The sequence below is a fragment of the Halichoerus grypus genome, chromosome X (assembly GCF_964656455.1).
Source record: "Halichoerus grypus chromosome X, mHalGry1.hap1.1, whole genome shotgun sequence".
Classification (NCBI taxonomy): domain Eukaryota; kingdom Metazoa; phylum Chordata; class Mammalia; order Carnivora; family Phocidae; genus Halichoerus; species Halichoerus grypus.
Window position 1 is genome coordinate 89,919,651 of NC_135727.1, and position 21,695 is coordinate 89,941,345.

The 21,695-nt window shown below is 42.8% G+C and overlaps 1 protein-coding gene across 1 annotated transcript in view; it reads right to left on the reverse strand.

Moving 5' to 3' along the window:
• PAGE4 (PAGE family member 4) overlaps nucleotides 1-21,695 on the reverse strand; it is a 162,079-nt gene that overhangs the window by 57,423 nt on the left and 82,961 nt on the right. The gene's annotated exons all lie outside the window — the stretch shown is intronic.

Here is a 21,695-nt window from a genome sequence, read left to right on the forward strand (position 1 = left end):
CCGGCAAGGGCGGGGCAATTCTGCCTCCGGCAAAGACATTTGGGAACCATGGCAACAGGCCCCTCCCCCAGAAGATCAGCGAGAACAGCCAGCCAAGACTGAATTTACTGATCACTGAGAACGGCAGAACTCCAGCGCTAGGGGAATAATGCACATAGAATCCATGGCTTTTTTACCATGATTCTTTAGTCTTTCAAAGTTAATTTTTGAAATTTTCCTTTTTTTCTTTTTTTGGATTTTTCTTTTTCCCTTTATCAACCAACATCTTATCAATCCCTTTTTTTTTTTTAAAGATTTTATTTATTTATTTGAGAGAGAGAGAATGAGAGAGAGCACATGAGAGGGGGGAGGGTCAGAGGGAGAAGCAGACTCCCTGCTGAGCAGGGAGCCCGATGCGGGACTCGATCCCGGGACTCCGGGATCATGACCTGAGCCGAAGGCAGTCGCTTAACCAACTGAGCCACCCAGGCGCCCTTATCAATCCCTTTTTTAAAAAAATCTTTTTTATTTTTCATTTTTAGTCATATTCTATCCCTTCATATTATTAACCTTATTTTTGGTATATATATATATAAGTTATTCTCTCTTTAAAATTTTGGGATACATGGGGTGCCTGGGTGGCTCAGTTGTTAAGCGTCTGCCTTCGGCTCAGGACATAATCCCAGGGTCCTGGGATCGGGCCCCGCATCAGGCTCCCTGCTCCACAGGACACCTGCTTCTCTCTCTCCCACTCCCCCTGCTTGTGTTCCCTCTCTCGCTGTTTCTCTCTCTCTGTCAAATAAATAAAATATTTTTAAAAAAGAAAAAAAGAAAATTTTGGGATACAGTTTCTTCTAACAGACCAAAATATACCCTAAATCTCTAGTGTATGGCTTTGTTCTAGTCTCCTGCCTGATCACATTCTCTCCACTCCTTTTATTTTTAATTCCTCTTCTTTCTTCTTTCATCCAACTTCTTATCAATTCCTTTTATCAAATCTTTTATAATTTTCATCTTTACACTCATATTCCATCCCTTCATCGTATTTACCCTTATTTTTGTACATATATAAGTTTTTCTTTCCTTAAAATTTTGGGAGGCACTTTCTTCTAACAGACCAACATACACCCAAAATCTAGTGTGTGGCACTGATCTATGCACCAGCCTGATCATATTAGATCATATTCTGGTTTTTTTAATCTTTTTCTTTTTTCTTTCTTTCCCTTTCTTTTCCCCTGGTTTCAGGTCTCTTCTGATTTGTTTAGTGTATATTTTTCGGGGCGTTGTTACCCTGTTAGCATTTTGTTCTCTCATTCATCTCTTCTCCTCTGGACAAAATGACAAGATGGAAAAATTCACTTCAAAAAAAAAGAACAAGCAGTACCGACTGCCAGGGACCTAATCAATACGGACATTAGTAAGATGTCAGAACTAGAGTCCAGAATGACGATTATAAAGACACTAGCTGGGCTTGAAAAAAGCATGGAAGATACCAGAGAAACCCTTTCTGGAGAAATAAAAGAACTAAAATCTAACCAAGTCGAAATCAAAAAGGCTATTAATGAGGTGCAATCAAAAAAGGAGGCCTAACTGCTAGGATAAATGAGGCAGAAGAGAGAATTAATAATATAGAAGACCAAATGATGGAGAATAAAGAAGCTGAGAAAAAGAGAGATAAACAACTACTGGATCACAAGGGCAGAATTCGAGAGATAAGTGACACCATAAGATGAGACAATATTAGAATAATTGGGATCCCAGAAGAAGAAGAAAGAGAGAGAGGGGCAGAAGGTATATTGGAGCAAATTATAGCAGAGAACTTCCCTAACTTGGGGGAGGAAATAGGCATCAAAATCCAGAAGGCACAGCAAATCCCCCTCAAAATCAGTAAAAAAAGGTCAACCCCCCCGACATCTAATAGTAAAACTTACGAGTCTCAGAGACAAAGAGAAAATCCTGAAAGTAGCTCGGGACAAGAGGTCTGTAACCGACAATGGTAGAAACATTAGATTGGCAACAGATCTATCCACAGAGACCTGGCAGGCCAAAAAGGACTGGCATGATATATTCAGAGCATTAAACGAGAAAAACATGCAGCCAAGAATACTATATCCAGCTAGGCTGTCATTGAAAATAGAAGGAGAGATAAAAAGCTTCCAGAACAAACAAAAACTAAAGGAATTTGCAAACACGAAACCAGCCCTACAAGAAATATTGAAAGGGGTCCTCGAAGCAAAGAGAGAGCCTAAAAGTAACATAGACCAGAAAGGAACACAGACAATATACAGTAACAGTCACCTTACAGGGAATACAATGGCACTAAATTCATACCTTTCAATAGTTACCCTGAATGTAAATGGGCTAAATGCCCCAATCAAAAGACACAGCCTATCAGATTGGATAAAAAAACAAGACCCATCGATATGCTGTCTGCTAGAGACTCATTTTAGACCCAAAGACACCCCCAGATTGAAAGTGAGGTGGTGGAAAACCATTTGCCATGCTAATGGACACCATAAGAAAGCTGGGCTGGCAATCCTTGTATCAGACAAATTAGATTTTAAATCCAAGACTATAATAAGAGATGAGGAAGGACACTATATCATACTTAAAGGGTCTATCCAACAAGAAGATCTAACAATTGTAAATATCGATGCCCCTAACATGGGAGCAGCCAATTATATAAGCCAATTAATAACAAAAGCAAAGAAGCACATTGACAACAATACAATAATAGTGGGGGACTTTAACACCCCCCCTCACTGAAATGGACAGATCATCTAAGCAAAAGATCAACAAGGAAATAAAGACTTGAAATGACACACTGGACCAAATGGACTTCACACATATATTCAGAACATTCCATCCCAAAGCAACAGAATACACATTCTTCTCTAGTGCCCATGGAACATTCTAGAGAATACATCACATCCTAGGTTACAAATCAGGTCTCAGCTGGTACCAAAAGATTGGGATCATTCCCTGCATTATTTTCAGACCACAATGCTTTGAAACTAGAACTCAATCACAAAAGGAAAGTCGGAAAGAACTCAAATACATAGAGGCTAAAGAGCATCCTACTAAAGAATGAATGGGCCAACCAGGAAATTAAAGAAGAATTAAAAAAATTCATGGAAACAAATGAAAATGAAAACACAACTGTTCAAAATCTTTGGGATGCAGCAAAGGCGGTCCTAAGAGGAAAGTATATAGCAATACAAGCCCTTCTCAAGAAACGAGAAAGGTCTCAAATATACAACCTAACCCTACACCTAAAGGAGCTGGAGAAAGAACAGCAAATGAAGCCTAAACCCAGCAGAAGAAGAGAAATAATAAAGATCAGAGCAGAAATCAATGAAATAGAAACCAAAAGAACAGTAGAACACATCAACGAAACTAGGAGCTGGTTCTTTGAAAGAATTAACAAGATTGATAAACCCCTGGCCAGATTTATCAAAAAGAAAAGAGAAAGGACCCAAATAAATAAAATCATGAATGAAAGAGGAGAGATCACAACCAACACCAAAGAAATACAAACAATTATAAGAACATATTATGAGCAACTATACACCAGCAAATTAGATAATCTAGAAGAAATGGATGCATTCCCAGAGATGTGTAAACTACCAAAACTGAACCAGGAAGAAATAGAAAACCTGAGCAGACCTACAACCACTAAGGAAATTGAAGCAGTCATCAAAAATCTCCCAACAAACAAAAGCCCAGGGCCAGATGGCTTCCCAGGGGAATTCTACCAAACATTTAAAGAAGAATTAATACCTATTCCTCTGAAACTGTTCCAAAAAATAGAAATGGAAAGAAAACTTCCAAACTCGTTTTATGAGGCCACCCTTACCTTGATCCCAAAACCAAAGACCCCATCAAAAAGGAGAATTACAGACCAATATCCTTGATGAACAGGGATGCAAAAATTCTCACCAAAATACTAGCCAATAGGATCCAACAGTACATTAAAAGGATTACTCACCACGACCAAGTGGGATTTATCCCTGGGCTGCAAGGTTGGTTCAACATCCGCAAATCAATCAATGTGATACAATACATTAATAAAAGAAAGAACAAGAACCATATGATCCTCTCAATAGATGCAGAAAAAGCATTTGACAAAGTACAGCATCCTTTCTTGATCAAAACTCTTCAGAGGATAGGGATAGAGGGTACATACCTCGATATCATAAAAGCCATCTATGAAAAACCCACAGCGAATATCACTCTCAATGGGGAAAAACTGAGAGCTTCCCCCTAAGGTCAGGAACACGGCAGGGATGTCCACCATCACCACTGCTATTCAATATAGTACTAGAAGTCCTAGTCTCAGCAATCAGACAACAAAAAGAAATAAAAGGCATCCGAATTGGCAAAGAAGAAGTCAAACTTTCACTTTTTGCAGATGATATGTTACTTTATGTGGAAAACCCAAAAGACTCCACCCCAAAACTGCTAGAACTCATACAGGAATTCAGTAAAGTGGCAGGATATAAAATCAATGCACAGAAATCAGTGGCATTCCTATACACCAACAACAAGACAGAAGAAAGAGAAATTAAGGAGTCGATCCCATTTACAATTGCACCCAAAACCATAAGATACCTAGGAATGAATCTAACCAAAGAGGCAAAGAATCTGTATTCAGAAAACTATAGAATACTCATGAAAGAAATTGAGGAAGACACAAAGAAATGGAAAAATATTCCATGCTCATGGATTGGAAGAACAAATATTGTGAAGATGTCAATGCTACCTAGAGCAATCTACACATTTAACGCAACCTCTCAAAATACCATCAACTTTTTTCAAAGAAATGGAACAAATAATCCTAAAATTTGTATGGAACCAGTAAAGACCCCAAATATCCAGAGGAATGTTGAAAAGGAAAAGCAAAGCTGGTGGCATCACAATTCCGGACTTCAAGCTCTATTACAAAGCTGTCATCATCAAGACAGTATGGTACTGGCACAAAAACAGACACATAGATCAATGGAACAGAATAGAGAGCCCAGAAATGGACCCTCAACTCTATTGTCAACTAATGTTTGACAGAGCAGGAAAGAATGTCCAGTGGAAAAAAGACAGTCTCTTCAACAAATGGTGTTGGGAAAATTGGACAGCCACATGCAGAATGAAACTAGACCACTTCCTTACACCACGCACAAAAATAGACTCAAAATGGTTGAAAGACCTAAATGTGAGACAGGAGTCCATCAAAATCCTAAAGGAGAACACTGGCAGCAACCTCTTCGACCTCAGCCGCAGCAACTTCTTCCTAGAAATGTCACCAAAGACAAGGGAAGCAAGGACAAAAATGAACTATTGGGAGTTCATCAAGATGAAAAGCTTTTGCACAGCAAAAGAAACAGTCAACAAAACCAAAAGACAACCGACAGAATGGAAGAAGATATTTGCAAATGACATATCAGCTAGTATCCAAAATCTATAAAGAACTTATCAGGGCACCTGGGTGGCTCAGTTGGTTAAGCGACTGCCTTCGGCTCAGGTCATGATCCTGGAGTCCCGGGATCGAGTCCCACATCAGGCTCCCTGCTCAGCAGGGGGTCTGCTTCTCCCTCTGACCCTCTTCGCTCTCGTGCTCTCTGTCTCTCATTCTCTCTCTCAAATAAATAAATAAAATCTTTAAAAAAAAAAAAAAAAAGAACTTATCAAACTCAACACCCAAAAAACAAATGATCCAATCAAGAAATGGGCAGAAGACACGAACAGACATTTTTCCAAAGAAGACATCCAAACGGCCAACAGACACATGAAAAAGTGCTCAACATCGCTCGGCATCAGGGAAATCCAAATCAAAACCTCAATGAGATACCACCTCACACCAGTCAGAATGGCTAAAATTAACAAGTCAGGAAACGACAGATGTTGGCGGGGATGCGGAGAAAGGGGAACCCTCCTACACTGTTGGTGGGAATGCAAGCTGGCGCAGCCACTCTGGAAAGCAGTATGGAGGTTCCTCAAAAAGTTGAAAATGGAGCTACCGTACATCCCAGCAATTGTACTACTGGGTATTTACCCCAAAGTTACAAATGTAGGGATCCGAAGGGGTACGTGCATCCCGATGTTTATAGCAGCAATGTCCACAATAGCCAAACTATGGAAAGAGCCAAGATGTCCATCAACAGATGAATGGATAAAGAAGATGTGGTATATATTTACAATGGAATATTATGCAGCCATCAAAAGGAATGAAATCTTGCCATTTGCAATGACGTGGATGGAACTGGAGGGTATTATGCTGAGCGAAATAAGTCAATCAGAGAAAGACATGTATCATATGACCTCACTGATATGAGGAATTCTTAATCTCAGGAAACAAACTTAAGGTTGCTGGAGTGGTGGGGGTGGGAGGGATGGGGTGGCTGGGTGATAGACGTTGGGGAGGGTATGTGCTATGGTGAGTGCTGTGAATTGTGCAAGACTGTTGAATCACAGACCTGTACCTCTGAAACAAATAATACATTATATGTTCAAAAAAAAGAAGAAGATAGCAGGAAGGGAAAAATGAAGGGGGGGAAATCAGAGGGGGAGATGAACCATGAGAGTCTATGGACTCTGAGAAACAAACTGAGGGTTTTAGAGGGGATGGGTTAGCCTGGTGTTGGCTATTAAAGAGGGCACATACTGAATGGAGCACTGGGTGTTATATGCAAACAATGAATCATGGAACACTACATCAGAAACTAATGATGTAATATATGGTGAATAACATAACATAATAAAATTTTTTAAAAAAAGGATGAATAGGTTCTGGGGATGCAATGTACACCACGGTGATTAAAGCTAATAATACTGTATCATATAATTAAAAGTTGCGAAGAGAGTAGATCTTAAGTGTTCTCAGTACAATAAAGAAATGGTAATTATGTAAAAGGATGGAGGCGTTAGCTAATGTTATAGTGGTAATCATTTTGCAATATATAAATGTATCAAAACAATACATTATATACCTTAAACTTAAACAATGTTATATGCAATTATATTTCAGTAAAGCTGGGGAAAAAAGAAATAAGCCTCACACCCTTCAAAAGATCCCCCGAAATTTCAGAGACCTCGTCTGCTGGAGAAAAGATCCCCCAGACAGCTCAGAGTCCTCACCCCCCTGGGACACAGACCCTCATGGAGTTCCAAGATGACATACCGAGGACACAGACCCCATAACAGCTCAGACATTGCAAACTCTGAACAGAGACCCTCAAGTACCTTAGGGTCCTTACTACACCCTAGAGAAAAAACTGCAAAGAGCTCAGGGACCTCACACCCAAGAGAAGAACACTTGCCCACTGCCTAGAACTCCACTCAGTATACAGTATGTGCTCATTAGTTGTGGTTGAATGAATGACTCCCTTGATGCAGCAATTCCACTTCTTTTTTTTAAGATTTTATTTTTTTAATTTATTTGACAGAGAGAGCACAAGCAGGGGGAGCGGCAGGCAGAGGGAGAAGCAGGCTCCCCGCTGAGCAGGGAGCTGGATGCGGGGCTTGTTCCCAGGACCCTGGGTTGAGGACCTGAGCTGAAGGCAGACGCTTAACTGACTGAGACACCCAGGAGCCCAGCAATTCCACTTCTAAGAATGTGTCCTAAAGAAACTCTCATATAGGGCGCCTGGGTGGCTCAGTTGGTTGAGCAACTGCCTTCAGCTCAGGTCATGATCCTGGAGTCCCGGGATCGAGTCCCGCATCAGGCTCCCTGCTCAGCAGGGAGTCTACTTCTCCCTCTGACCCTCTCCCCTCTCATGTGCTCTCTCTCTCCTCTCATCCTCTCTCTCAAATAAATAAATAAAATCTTAAAAAAAAAAAAAGAAACACTCGTATACATGCACAGAGCTGTGTGCACAAGAATGGGAAGAGCAAACTTTTATTAATTTCTAATATTCTGATTATTGCCATTATTATGCACTGATATGTTTTTCTCCCCCATGGAATAAGGACCTTATTCCCCTTAGGGTAGGCCCCATCTGTCCACCTCTGCAGCCCCGGTGTGAGACCCTAGTATGAGAACAGGGGTATTCACCACAAAGGTCTGGAAAAGAAAGAAGAGAAACATGCATCCTCCTCTGTCCCAGAACCCCATTACTATTAGAAAAACCCAGTTCTGTGGCCCCTACAAGATGGTGCTCCTGGGATAAGGTGGTGGCCTTGCCCTCTCTGTCAACCTCAGAGTTTCACAACCTGCTGAAGAGGGTGCAGGTCCCCTGGCGAGGATGTGTGGGGACCCAGCACCTCACAAGGGGGCAGGCTGTGAAAAGACCTGGGGCCCATGTAGGCCCCCACCCTGCATATTTCAAAAAGATAGCCAACTGAAAAGTTAGAGGGAATGGTCCACACAAAACCACTGCCACGGGGCACCTGGGTGGCTCAGTAGTTAAGCGTCTGCCTTCGGCTCAGGTCATGGTCCCAGGGTCCTGGGATCGAGCCCTGCATCAGGCTCCCTACTCGGCGGGAAGCCTGCTTCTCCCTCTCCCACTCCCCCTGCTCGTGTTCCCTCTCTCACTATCTCTCTCTGTCAAATAAATAAATAAAATCTGTAAAAAATAAAAAAAAACCCACTGTCACTACCAACAGCAATTGTAAGTTCAGGGGGTTCCCAAAACCACCCTCAGTTTCAATAATTTGCTGGAAGGATTCACAGGACTCACGGAAAGCTGTTATACTCATGGTTATAGTTTATTATAGGGAAAGAATACAGATTAAAATTAAAATAAGCTAACGGCAGAGATGAACAGGGCAGGGTCCAGGAGGATACCAAATGCAGAGCTTCCAGTTGTTCTCTCCCCATAGAGTCAGAGCAGTGTTATTCTCCTGGTATTGATATCTAACAATAGCATAGAGTACTGCCAACCAGGGAACTCACCCAAGCCTTAATGTCCAGAGTCTTCAATGGGGCTCCTTGATGTAGGCACATTTGCCTGCCGACATGGCTGGTCTTAGTTTCTAGCCATCAAGAGGCCAAGGCACATGACCCAAAACCCCCACCCTTCATCATGTTGTTGGTGTAGCTCTGAGTCCCCACTTCACATCACATAGCTACTATCTGGCTGCACTCGGTCCCCCACACTAAATCATACTGTTGGTGTGGCTCAAAGCCCCCACTCTAAATCACAAGTTAGTATCTGCCGGACTAAGACTCCCAAGCAAACAAAGACACTCCCATCAAGCATGACATTCCAAGGCCTAGAGCTTACGGTTCAGAAGCTGAGGACAAAGGCCAGACCTCTGTCTGAGCAAAGTTAAATTCTTTACTATCCAATATTATACACTGTTATAATAATATACACATGGGGGGTCATCATGGAAAGTTGTTAATAATGGAGAGTGACATAAGCTGACACCCTGCAACCTCCTGGGTGGGACATGTGTGCATTCTTCCAGGAATCTCCCAACTATCTTAATGCTAATACCTTGCTAGAGGGGAAAACAACCTTAACTTGACAATGGCAAGGCCTCAGGTATCTTGTAGGTATCTTGTAGGTTGGTCCTCTTTAGCATATGAAAGTTCTTTTGAAACCTCCCTTTTCCTTACTTCCCCCAACTCCTGAGTATATAATCACCGCTCCTCAAAGACCCTGGTGCGGCAGCTCTTTCTGCCCACGGGTCCTGTCTCCGTGCTTTAATGAAACCACCATCATGCACCAAAGACGTCTCAAGAATTCTTTCTTGGTCGTCAGCTCCGGACTTCACCTCACCAAACCTTATCTATATTCCAAAACCCCATCAACAGACACTAATCCAAACATTTTATGTAATTAACCCACTTAAATTTATAAGCAAACCAATGAGGGTGGGCCTCTTAATATTCCATTTTTTGAACATGAGGAATACTAAGGTATAGAGAAGTTTATTCAACTCTCCAGGCCCCACAGCCAGTCTATGGGAGAAGCAGGGTTCACACCCTGCATTTTGTGACCCTACATGTCCTCCCTTAAAACTCTTTTCTGCCTTGAGTAGTATTACCAGATGTCCACAAATGATGCCTGCATGACCATACTTTATACAGGACGTTCTAACATCATGTTGTCATGAATAATAGTGATCTCAGGGGCGCCTGGGTGGCTCATTCGTTGGGCGTCTGCCTTCGGCTCAGGTCATGATCTCAGGGTCCTGGGATCGAGCCCCACATCAGGCTCCTTGCTCTGCAGGAAGCCTGCTTCTCCCTCTTCCAATCCTCCTGGTTGTGTTCCCTCTCTCGCTGTGTCTCTCTCTGTCAAGTAAATAAATAAAATCTTTAAAAAAAATTAGTGATCTCCTAGTAGAAACAGCTGTTTAACTTCTTCACTGACAGAACCTAGGGAGTTTCCCTCACTCTCGCCCTCATAGGACACCCCCACCATCATCAGAGAAACAACAGCCAAGCCCTTTGGCATAGCATTTATGACCCAACTTAAGCCTGGACTACTTTTCTGGTTATTCCAATCACTCTTCTCCTACATTCATTCATTCATTCATTCAGTAAACTAATATTTCGTGAGGGCCTGCTATATATGCCAAGTAGAGCCAAGCACTGTGCTAGTGATGTGGTTTTGGAATATAGGTGAGGTTCAGTGGGGTGGAGTCCGGAGCCAACGACCAAGAAAGAATTCTTGAGACGTCTTTGGTGCACAATGGTGGTTTTATTAACGCACGGGGACAGGACCCATGGGCAGAAAGAGCTGCTGCACCAGGGTTGCGAGGGGTGATTGATTATATACAAGTGAGTTGGGGAAGGTAAGGAAAAGGGAGGTTTTCAAAAGAACTTTCATATGCTAAAGAAGACCTACAAGATAACGCTAAAGAGGACCTACAAGATATGGGAGGCCTTGCGGTTGTCAAGTTAAGGTTGTTTTTCCCTCTAGCAAGGCATTAACATTAAGATAGTTGGGAGCTTCCTGGAAGAACGTCACACATATCCCACCCAGGAGTGGGGTGGGGGGAGGTTGCAGGGTGTCAGCTTATGCTTTGTCTTCAGCTAGCCTTCTGCTCCCTCATCACTAGGAGCTGGGAATACAGCTATAAACAAAACAGAATTCCTGCTTCTACAGGGGTTACATGCTGGAACAGAGGTCAGCAAACTTTTTCCTGTACAGGGCCAGATAACAAATAGTTTAAGCTAAGAGAGTCATATGGTCTCTTTCATAACTACTCAACTCTGCTATTGTAATGCAAAAGCAGCCATAGACAATATGTAAAGGGATGGGTGTGGCTGTATTCTAATAAAATTTTATCTTCAGAAACAGATAGTGGGTCAGTTTTGGCCCATGGGCAATAGTTTGCCAACCTCTCTTCGAGAGGCAAATCGCAGACCTATACCCCTGAAACAAATACATTATATGTTAATTAACTGAATTCAAATTTTTAAAAAAGAGACTGCATGTAAAAGGATAAAAAAAGGGGGGGGGCCTGGAGCCTGGGTGGCTCAGTCGGTTAAGTGGTTAAGCATCTGCCTTCTGCTGGGGTCATGATCCCAGGATCTTGGGATTGAGTCCAGCATTGGGCTCCCTGCTCAGCGCGGAGCCTGCTTCTCCCTCCCCCTATGCTGCTCCCCCTGCTTGTTCTCTCTCTCAAATACATAAATAAAATATTTTAAAAATAGAGACATGGGCATTGGCGATGTGTTGGCATTAAGCCAATACATTAATAGATATATGTCAGGTGGTGATGAACGCTATGGAAAGAAATTAAATAGGGTGAGGAGGTAGAGACTGACTGTGGCTTGCAGCTATTTTCCAAAGGAGGTGTCTGAGAAGGCCTCACCAGGAAGGAAATAAGAAGCAGAGAGGCCTAAAGGAGATAAGGGAGTCAGCCATGGGGTTATCTGGGGGTGGTGTCCCAGGTTAGGGGAAGCATCAGGATAAAAACCTCGAAGTGAAAGTGTCTCTCTCTCTCTAGCATCACATCCCTCTGGTCTCTCTGCTCTAATGACCCCTATCAGTGAGGCCTTCCCTGCCCACCCTAAATATAATCCCTCCACCCCCAGTGTACCCCAACATACCCTTTCCTCCAACCTGGCCTTATCTTTCTATGCAGCACATGCCACTCTCTGCTATATATATTTACTGACCTAATCTATAAAATCGGGGACTCTTGGTTTTGTTCTCTGTTGTATCCTCAGCACCTAGAACAGTACTCAGGCACATGGCTGGTGGTCAGAAAATTTTCTGAAGGTGGCTAGAAGCCAGGCACTTGGCACACATTACTAAAACACAGAGATACGCTCCAAGGTGGGCATCTTCCTGAGACTCAGAGAGGATAGATGACTTGCCTAAGGTCACACAACCAGGACTTGAGGGCTCCAGGCTTTGAAATGAAGTCTTCCGGGCTCCAGAACCCACAAGTCCTGGATTATTTGGGTGTCAGGCTTGAGGTGAGATGGCCCCAACATCTGAGGACAAAATGTGTCCATCCACTACAAGATGGGTACCCACTCCATGTCTGATGTCAGAAGACACAGAAGAAATCCCCTGCAATGAGATCTCCACAAAGCAGTTCAGGGGAGATCCTGTGACTCCCCCTAGACAGTGGGTGTGACCCCCTCAATCCCAGGGAATGGACTGAAGGAAGTAGTCACCTACTACTTCCATGTAGTCACCTACATGGGCTAAGCAGCAAGATGTGGATGAGTTTACAAAAAGTCTCATCACACATGCCTCTCATGGTCTTTTTGGACAGTGACCAGACTAGCAGGAGGAGGGCACTCATATCTGGGATGTGGTCTTTGATCAAATTTCTCAGAATGACCTCCTGGAAAGACATGAAATCTGGATTAGGTAAGGTTGGTGGATTTGTACCCACCATAATGCTTCTATAGAGGCCCTCACCATACACATTATAAACTTACAACACACACACACACACACACACAACAGATGGATACAGTAGAGATACATTTTTTTCTTTAAAATATTTTATAACTGGGGCACCTGGGTGGCTCAGTCGTTAAGCGTCTGCCTTCGGCTCAGGTCATGGTCTCAGGGTCCTGGGATGGAGCCCCTCATCGGGCTCCCTGCTCAGCGGGAAGCCTGCTTCTCCCTCTCCCACTCCCCCTGCTTGTGTTCCCTCTCTCGCTGTGTCTCTCTCTGTCAAATAAATAAATAAAATCTTTTTTAAAAATAAAAATAAATAATAAAATATTTTGTAACTTCTAAAACATAATGAGAGTGAAAAAACAGATGAGTAATAGCATAAATTTACACATTACAAATCTTGTGTTTCTTTATATAATGCACTACATACCATTTTAACAAATTTATACCTAAATTGAACTTTTTTCTGGCTCAGTTTTACACAAATTCATTTATTATGTCATGAAAATGTATACTTTTAACAACTTTATTTTTATTTTATTTAAGTCTTTACTCTAATTCCAGTTAGTTGCCATACCATTTAAGAAACAAAACAAATGAGCAAAGGGAAAAAGAGAGAGAGAGAGAAATCAAGAAACGGACTCTTAACTACAGAGAACAAACTGAAGGTTACCAGAGGGGAGGGGGATGGGGGGGACAGGTGAAACAGGTGATGGGGATTAAGGAGTGCACATGTCGTGATGAGCACTGGGTGATGTATGGAATTGTTGAGTCACTATACTGTAGACCTGAAACTAATATAACACAGTAGAGATACATTATAATAGCTGATATTCACTGAGCATTTCCTCTATGTCAGATCCTGTTTAAGAGTGTTCTACTTTCCACATAGTAATTCATTCACTCTCTTCCTACCAGAGCCCTTACTTAACATCTTTCAAGGTTACATTTAAAAAGCACCTTCTTGGGGCGCCTGGGTGGCTCAGTTGGTTAAGCAACTGCCTTCGGCTCAGGTCGTGATCCTGGAGTCCCAGGATCGAGTCCCGCATCAGGCTCCCTGCTCGGCAGGGAGTCTGCTTCTCCCTCTAACCCTCCTCCCTCTCATGCTCTCTGTCTCTCATTCTCTCTCTCTCTCTCTCAAATAAATAAATAAATAAATAAACCTTAAAAAAAATAAAAAGCACCTTCTTCATGAGGGGGCGCCTGGGTGGATCAGTGGGTTAAGCGTCCAACTCTTGATTTCAGCTCAGGTTATGATTTCGGGGTCTTGAGATCAAGCCTCAAGTCAGGCTCCTTGCTCAGCAGGGAGTCTGCTTGAGTTTCTCTCCCTCTGCCTCTCTTCTTGCTCTCTAAAATAAAAATAAATACATCTTTTAAAAAAAAAAAAAGCACCTCTTCATGAAATCTGCTCTGATCATTGAACTTGAAGGTGACCTCTTCTTCCTTCAAAAGTTTATGACATTCACTTGTACCCCCTTGGAACTTCTGGATACTTCTTTATCTAAGTTATTTGTGGGCATGCTTCAATATTATAAAAAGCTTTATTCCAAGACCTTGTCTCATACATCATTTTCCTTCACCAAGTTCACATGGTACCTGGAGTATTTGAGTCTAGGCTTAGCGACTTTCGGAGTATTTGGCCCCTCCCCATGTCTCAATTCCCTTTATCTGTCAAATGAAGAAGATAATGGTATCACCCTGGTAGGATTGTTGTGGAGAATGAGATAATGCATATGAAACCCTTTTCTAAAATATCCTAGGTGACCTCAAACCATGCTCAGTGAAATGGGATGATTGGGTTATATTTAGGTAATTCTCTGCCACAGCAGTATACCACATAAGAATTCCTGAAAATGAGACCCGGATCCTGATTCAGTACGCTTGGAGTGGGGCCTGAATATGGGCATCTTTAATAAACTCCTGGGTGATGCTAAGACCATACTCTGAGGAGCTAGGATATAGCACTGTGCTCAGGAATCCTGGGTCAGGATTCTGAGGCTGTGCCAGGGCTCAGCTGGAAAGAGTACTGCAATACACTTGTCATGTCCTCCAAGGGAACAGCCAAGGGAGGCTGCTGGCAAGAAAGCCAGGGATTTCCCCCGTGCATCCCTCTGGAAGCATGCCATTTTACTCAGGACATGGGAATCACTGAATCCTAATGCACAGGGCCAACTTTCCCATGCAAAGATGAAATAACTGGTTCCCTTTCCCTCACCAGCAGGAACTGTGTTCTAACTTATCTCTAGACTACTGGATATTGCTTTGTATAACTACATTCACTCCTTTCAGCCAATAGCACGGAGTAGTGGGAGAAGTCCAGAGGTACCACAGTGGCTGAGAGAGAGTGCAACTGTGTGACTTGGGCTAGGAATCAGGTGTGCCTAAGAGTTAGGACTGAATCTTTGAAGCCACGTGGGGAATTAGACTGGAAGGAGGGAAGGAGTGCTGTAGAAAAGGAAACAGATTTCACAAAGTGAAGGAAAACTCTTTATTTTCACCATTTTGTCCAGGACCTCTTTTCTTTAAAAAAAAAAAAAATACACACACAACTGTACAAGTAATACATATTTAAAAAAAACAAGTAATACATATTTGTTTTTTAGAAGATACAGATCAATAAACTCCTCCATAATTCCACAATGTATACTATTAATACTTTAGAAGGAAACTCTATGGGTACATCCTCATGCATCTCCATTTCCTTAGAAATGACACTTCCAAGATAGAGTGCTGTGTACTTCACAATAACAACTGTACTTGGTGAACTGTCTGTGTCCTTAGCCCATTTTCCTATTCTTCTTCTCTATTGGTGAAGATCCTTTACATATATTAAGTATCTTTAAAAATATATGCTTATTTTTAATTCATCTGGGATGTATTCTGGTATAAGGTATGAAGTATAATCCTGAAAGTTTGCATTTATTATTAGTTTTTCTGAACTGTGAAACTGTTTTCCTGTCAGCATTAATTGAATAATGAAGACTCTCATCTTAAAAAATTACATTGTTCGATCCTTAGAACCCTGAGGTATGTACTCTCATTAGCTCACCCTGCAGACAAGAAAATTAAAGCATAGAAAGGGTGAATAGTTTGGTAAAGAGTTGAGCCAGACTTTGTTTTAGAAGTTGTCAATAAACCTTATTTCTATTAAATAAATGTTAAGCAGATCACTTTATTTCATCCCTCAGATGTAACTGATTCCCATAAAGGAGCTGGAGCATTTGTCTCCAGAGTCCCTACCCCTTGGGGACAGCAATGCTGACGTGTTGTACTGAATGGCTCCTCTTCTCTGATAAGACATTTAAAATACATCATTTATCCCAAAAAAGTGAAATAAAGGAGGAATAGAATTCTTCATCCTTATCGGTCCTTTTTTTTCAACTAAAAACTTGTAAATCGTGGGGTGCCTGGGTGGCTCAGTCGTTAAGCGTCTGCCTTCGGCTCAGGTCATGGTCCCGGGGTCCTGGGATCGAGCCCCATATCGGGCTCCCTGCTCAGGGGGGAGTCTGCTTCTCCTTCTCCCGCTCCCCTTGCTTCTCCCTCTCCCACTCCCCCTGCTTGTGTTCCCTCTCTTGCTGTCTCTCTCTGTCAAATAAATAAAATCTTAAAAAAAATAAAAACCTGTAAATTGTGATATTCAATGCTACATTATTAAAAACAAAACAAATGCACCTGTGAAAACAGAAGAGGTACAGTCCAAATCTTTTAGAGTCTGCCCAGAATGACTTTCTGGTTCATTCCATATTTCTTATCCTATTACTCTTTCTTCCTGAATATTTATTTTTATATTATCTAAAACTATCCTCAGCACTACTGCCCTGGTCTAAAACCTTCAGTAATTCTCCATGGCAGTAAGGTAATGTCCAAACATCCTCCAGTTGTCCTTTGAGGCCATTCACAATGTGGCCACAGCCTGCCTTTCAATCCAATTCTCCACCCCTCTTCAGGAACAGAGCTATGCATGTTGCTTTTTCTTTTTTTTTTTTTTTTAAGATTTTATTTATTTATTTGAGAGAGAGAGAGAGTGAGAGAGAGCCCAAGAGGGGGTAGGGTGAGAGGGAGAAGCAGACTCCCTGCTGAGCAGGGAGCCCAATGTGGGACTCGATCCCAGGACTCCGGGATCATGACCTGAGCCGAAAGCAGTCGCTTAACCAACTGAGCCACCCAGGTGCCCTGCATGTTGCTTTTTCTAAGACACATCTTTGTATATACTTATGTGGGTTTTTTTGGTTTTTTTTTAAGATTTTTATTTATTTATTTGACAGAGAGAGACACAGTGAGAGAGGGAACACAAGCAGGGGGAGTGGGAGAAGGAGAAGCAGGCTTCCCGCGGAGCAGGGAGCCCGACACAGGGCTCGATCCCAGGACCCTGGGACCATAACCTGAGCCGAAGGCAGACCCTTAATGACTGAGCCACCCAGGCGCCCTCTGTGTTTAATGCAATAGAGAGATCAAGAGAATTTTAGAGCCAGGACTTCGAGGCTCATCCAACTTGGACATTTTAAAAAGAACTTGGACACTTTTTTTTTTAAAGACTGTATTTATTTATTTGACAGAGAGAGACACAGCGGGAGAGGGAACACAAGCAGGGGGAGTGGGAGAGGGAGAAGCAGGCTTCCCGCTGAGCAGGGAGCCCGATACGGGGCTCGATCCCAGGACCCTGGGATCATGACCTGAGCCGAAGGCAGACGCTTAACGACTGAGCCACCCAGGTGCCCTGAACTTGGACATTTTAAAGAAGAAACAGGTGCCAGACAGTATAACGTGCTCCAGGTCGTACAGCATATTAGAGGTCACCATGTTACCAAAACAGGCTCTTGGGCTCACTAAACAATAAAAATTGACAAAAGGTCAAATGGGAGTTTCAGGCAAGGCTTTATTGGGGTTCATGCTGGAGCACAAGGGAAACAGCACAAAGGAAACAATCCTCAGGCTGACTCCCCAAAGAGAGGTCAGGGAGGGTTTTTTAAAGAAACTTAGGTGTGAAAAGGGTGATCTAAGCATGTAGAGGCAGTGATTTATTAGCACCTGTGTACTTAAAGATCATGCTTCTTCACATATCACATGTCTAATTAACATGTTAAATCTCCATCCCTGGGCATGGTTTTTAGTATAATAATGAGGGGAAAAGTTGGTGAAAGTTTAGCACTGGGGTCCATCTTGGCACTGACTGGTTTGGTCTGGTCTTCACCAGTCTTTGTCAAGTCCCTCCTTTCTTTTTTTTTTAAGATTTTATTTATTTATTTGTCAGAGAGAGAGAGAGCACAAGCATGGGGAGCGGCAGGCAGAGGGAGAAGCAGACTCCCTGCTGAGCAAGGAGCCCAATGTGGGGCTCGAACCCAGGACCCTGGAATCATGACCTGAGCTGAAGGCAGATGCTTAACCAACTGAGCCACCGAGGCATCCCAAGTCCCTCCTTTCAAAAAGAATCTTGTCTCCGCATTTCTACAGGATATGCTACTCTAGAGCGTAGAGTTTTAGCTATCCTGGAATGCTGGATTTGGTGGTAAGGGTTGAGGGGATCCGAGTCCAATCCCCGCTCTGTCTCAATGGTGCAGGCAGAACTTTGGTTTTTCAACTCCTCTTGGAGCCACTGCCTTCTGAATATGTGATATGTGGTAGGAAAACACGTGTTGAATGTGTTGCATGATTTGCAGTGTATTTAACTGTGTTTTGTTGACCTGGCAGGATTCCCATCTTTGCTGTGAATGAGTGAAATGAGCCAAAGCAAGAAGCACATGCACATCAGTTGAGCAATTCCCAAGCAATAAAACATGACAGAGGACTTGCTGAAGAAACCTGTGCACAGTGGCATCATCTGCTTGTTACCATATGAAGTGGCATGGAGGAAGGGACCCAGAAGGAAAGCTGGGGCATTTCAGTTCCATAGATCATGTCCCCTCTGCTCCCACCAGGAATGAGTTGAAGCCCTGTATGGGAGAGTCTGTCAGCAATGGTTTCTTACCCTCACTGCCAAGTCCTGGTCATCAGAGGACACTAGAAATACAAATTATTAGAATTTGAAGGGACCTTGGAGATTCTTCACTTTTAGGTGAGGGAAGTGAAGCCCAACAGGCCACAGACACACACACACACAGACATACACACAGTCACACACACACACACACACACGTTTCATAGAATTGATGTACTATAGTATAAAGTGAACACCAACAAAATGGCCTCTCAGGTCAAGAAATAGAACAGGAAAAAAAAAAGAAGTACAACAGGAGATATCAGGGTGCCTGGGTAGCTCAGTCGGTTAAACGTCTGCCATCGGCTCAGGTCATGATCCCAGGGTCCTGGGATCAAGTCCCACATCCGGCTCCTTGCTCGGCGGGGAGTCTGCTTCTCCCTCTCCCACTCCCCCTGCTTGTGCTCTCTCTCTGACAAATAAATAAATAAAATCTTAAAAAAAAAAACAAGGTAGGGAATCCAAAGGTGAAATTACCACTGGCTATGGCTGGAAAGGAGCAGGAATGATTGATATCTTTGTGTATTTCTGAAAACCAACTCTAAAAGAGGAACACCAGGAAGGCTTTATGGTCTGGCTACAGCTTCTGAAAATAAATGTAGCCTCTTAATTAGACCAACTTGAAAGGCCAGCACATAGTGAAAATTAGAAATAGCCAGGCATAAGCAAAGAGCAAGCCATTTGAAGCCCAAGAAACCCTAGTTAGAGTCCCATCACCCCTGCGACCTATCTGTAGAATCTGGAATATTAACTCAACATATCAGAAACTCAGTTTCCTCGCCTGGAAACTGTGTTCAGTAATTCTTACCTTGCAGGATTCTTATCGAAGATTAACATACTCTGTGTAAAGCATCCAGCTCAGGTCTTGGTCATTGCATCACTCAACATATGGTGCATATTACCATTACTATTATGGTTAAGTTTCTCTAAAACTACCTGTAGTTTGCAGTTTTATTTGCAGTTTTATTTGTATCGGGCTTGTGTTCTCCATGGAAACAAAGGGTTTGGGAAAATAAGTGAGATGCAAAAAAGTAGATTTCTGGATAGTTCCCTTCTCCCTTGCCTTTTTTATCGGCTTCTCGTCCCCCACAGCTTTTGCATCTCATGTACCTTCATAACAATTACCACTTTGCTCCATTTAAATGAACTCCTTCGTTTTCAGGTGAGAGCCTATCTGCTTCACTCAAGACCATACCCAAGTTAGATCCTAAATGCATTGTCAGTGTTGTCTGGCTCTAGATTAAGTGATTTTTTTTTTTTTTTAAAGATTTCATTCATTTATTTGAGAGAGAGAGAATGAGAGAGACAGCACATGAGAGGGGGGAGGGTCAGAGGGAGAAGCAGACTCCCCGCCGAGCAGGGAGCCCGATGCGGGACTCGATCCCGGGACTCCAGGATCATGACCTGAGCCGAAGGCAGTCGCTTAACCAACTGAGCCACCCAGGCGCCCTAGATTAAGTGATTTTGCCCCTCTGCAGCCTGCTGCTTATCCTACCAAGGTATTTCAGGGAGTTAATGTTCATTGAGGGCCTACTCTGTATACTAACCCAAAGCTATTTCATTCTGACACCCAAAATCCTAAAAAGGCAAGAATGATCAGTGTATTCGCTTTACAAATGAAATGCTGACATTCAAAAAGGGTAAAGATTTTGCCCAAGGACACACAGTGGCCATGTCATAAAAAGCACTTGTCTAAACAGAAAAGCCTTCAGAGTCATGGTGTGACGAGGTCTAGGTCCACCATCCCCACCACTGACTTCCCAACCCTGGGTACATGGGCTCCTGACAGGAAAGCCCTCCTTTTAGCTTCTTCCTGAACCAGAGCTCTAGTCACAACTGGAGGGGGAAGAGTCACTGAAGGATATAGGGACCCTGATTTTAATCAGCAAAATCTAAAGCCTGAGTTCCTCTAGAGAGGGTTTGTCCCCCCAAGTCACAGAGCACTCAGGATCAGACACCCCCATCCCTAGTGCCAGGATACCTGGTATCAGAGGCACCACAATTTTGCAGAAGAGCTAATTGATTCGGGATTACGTGCGCCGCTCCCCCTCTTTTGGGCTTTGGCTCGCTCTTCATTAAGACCAGACCTTGGACTAGAATTCAAACATTCCTCCAGCTCTAACATAGAAGAAATATTGCAGCCATGTACTGGGCATCAGGACAGATAAGGACTCTGAAATCAGGCCTATTTGGGAAACTTTACTTTGCTGTTTGCTGGCCCTGTGATTTTGAAGAAGTTACTTATTTTCCAAGCCTCAGTTTCCAACTCTGTAGAAGAGCGATTACATGAACTACTGCACATAAAGCAATGGCTAGCACATAATAAGCACTTTTAAAATGTTAGCCAATACGCCTTTTAAATTAATCTAAGAAGCACTCAGGGATACATTTCCTCCAGAGAGGCTCTCCCATGTGATCCATACAGCAATTTTCCTTTCCTACCTGATTCCTAGTCTCACCAATGAACCACAGTGCTTTGGTGCTGCCTCCAGGAGGCCCAGAATAAATGTCACTCTTGCCTGGCAATGAATGACTCCCCGCCTTCAACAACTGATTGCACTGCATATCTCAGGCTAATTAAAGTGCTATAAACACTACTTTCCTCATGTCACTCATGTGCCCTCAATCCTCCAACCTTTTCTTCCATGCCTTCTATGATCTGGTTTTTTATCTCTCCAAATTCTGTAAGTTGTTAAAGATCCAGCTCAGTTTTTACTTCCTCTTTAAAGCTTTTTTGAGCTTTTACTGGACTTTCTATGAATTCTTATGACGCTTAGCATCAGTACCATAACACACTGCCTTGTCATTGTCACTTTATTTTTTTAAAAGATTTTATTTATTTACTCGAGAGAGAGAGAGAGCACAGAGGGAGAGGGAGAAGTAGACCCCCACCGAGCAGGTTGCCCAACGAGGGGCTTGATCCCAGGAGCCTG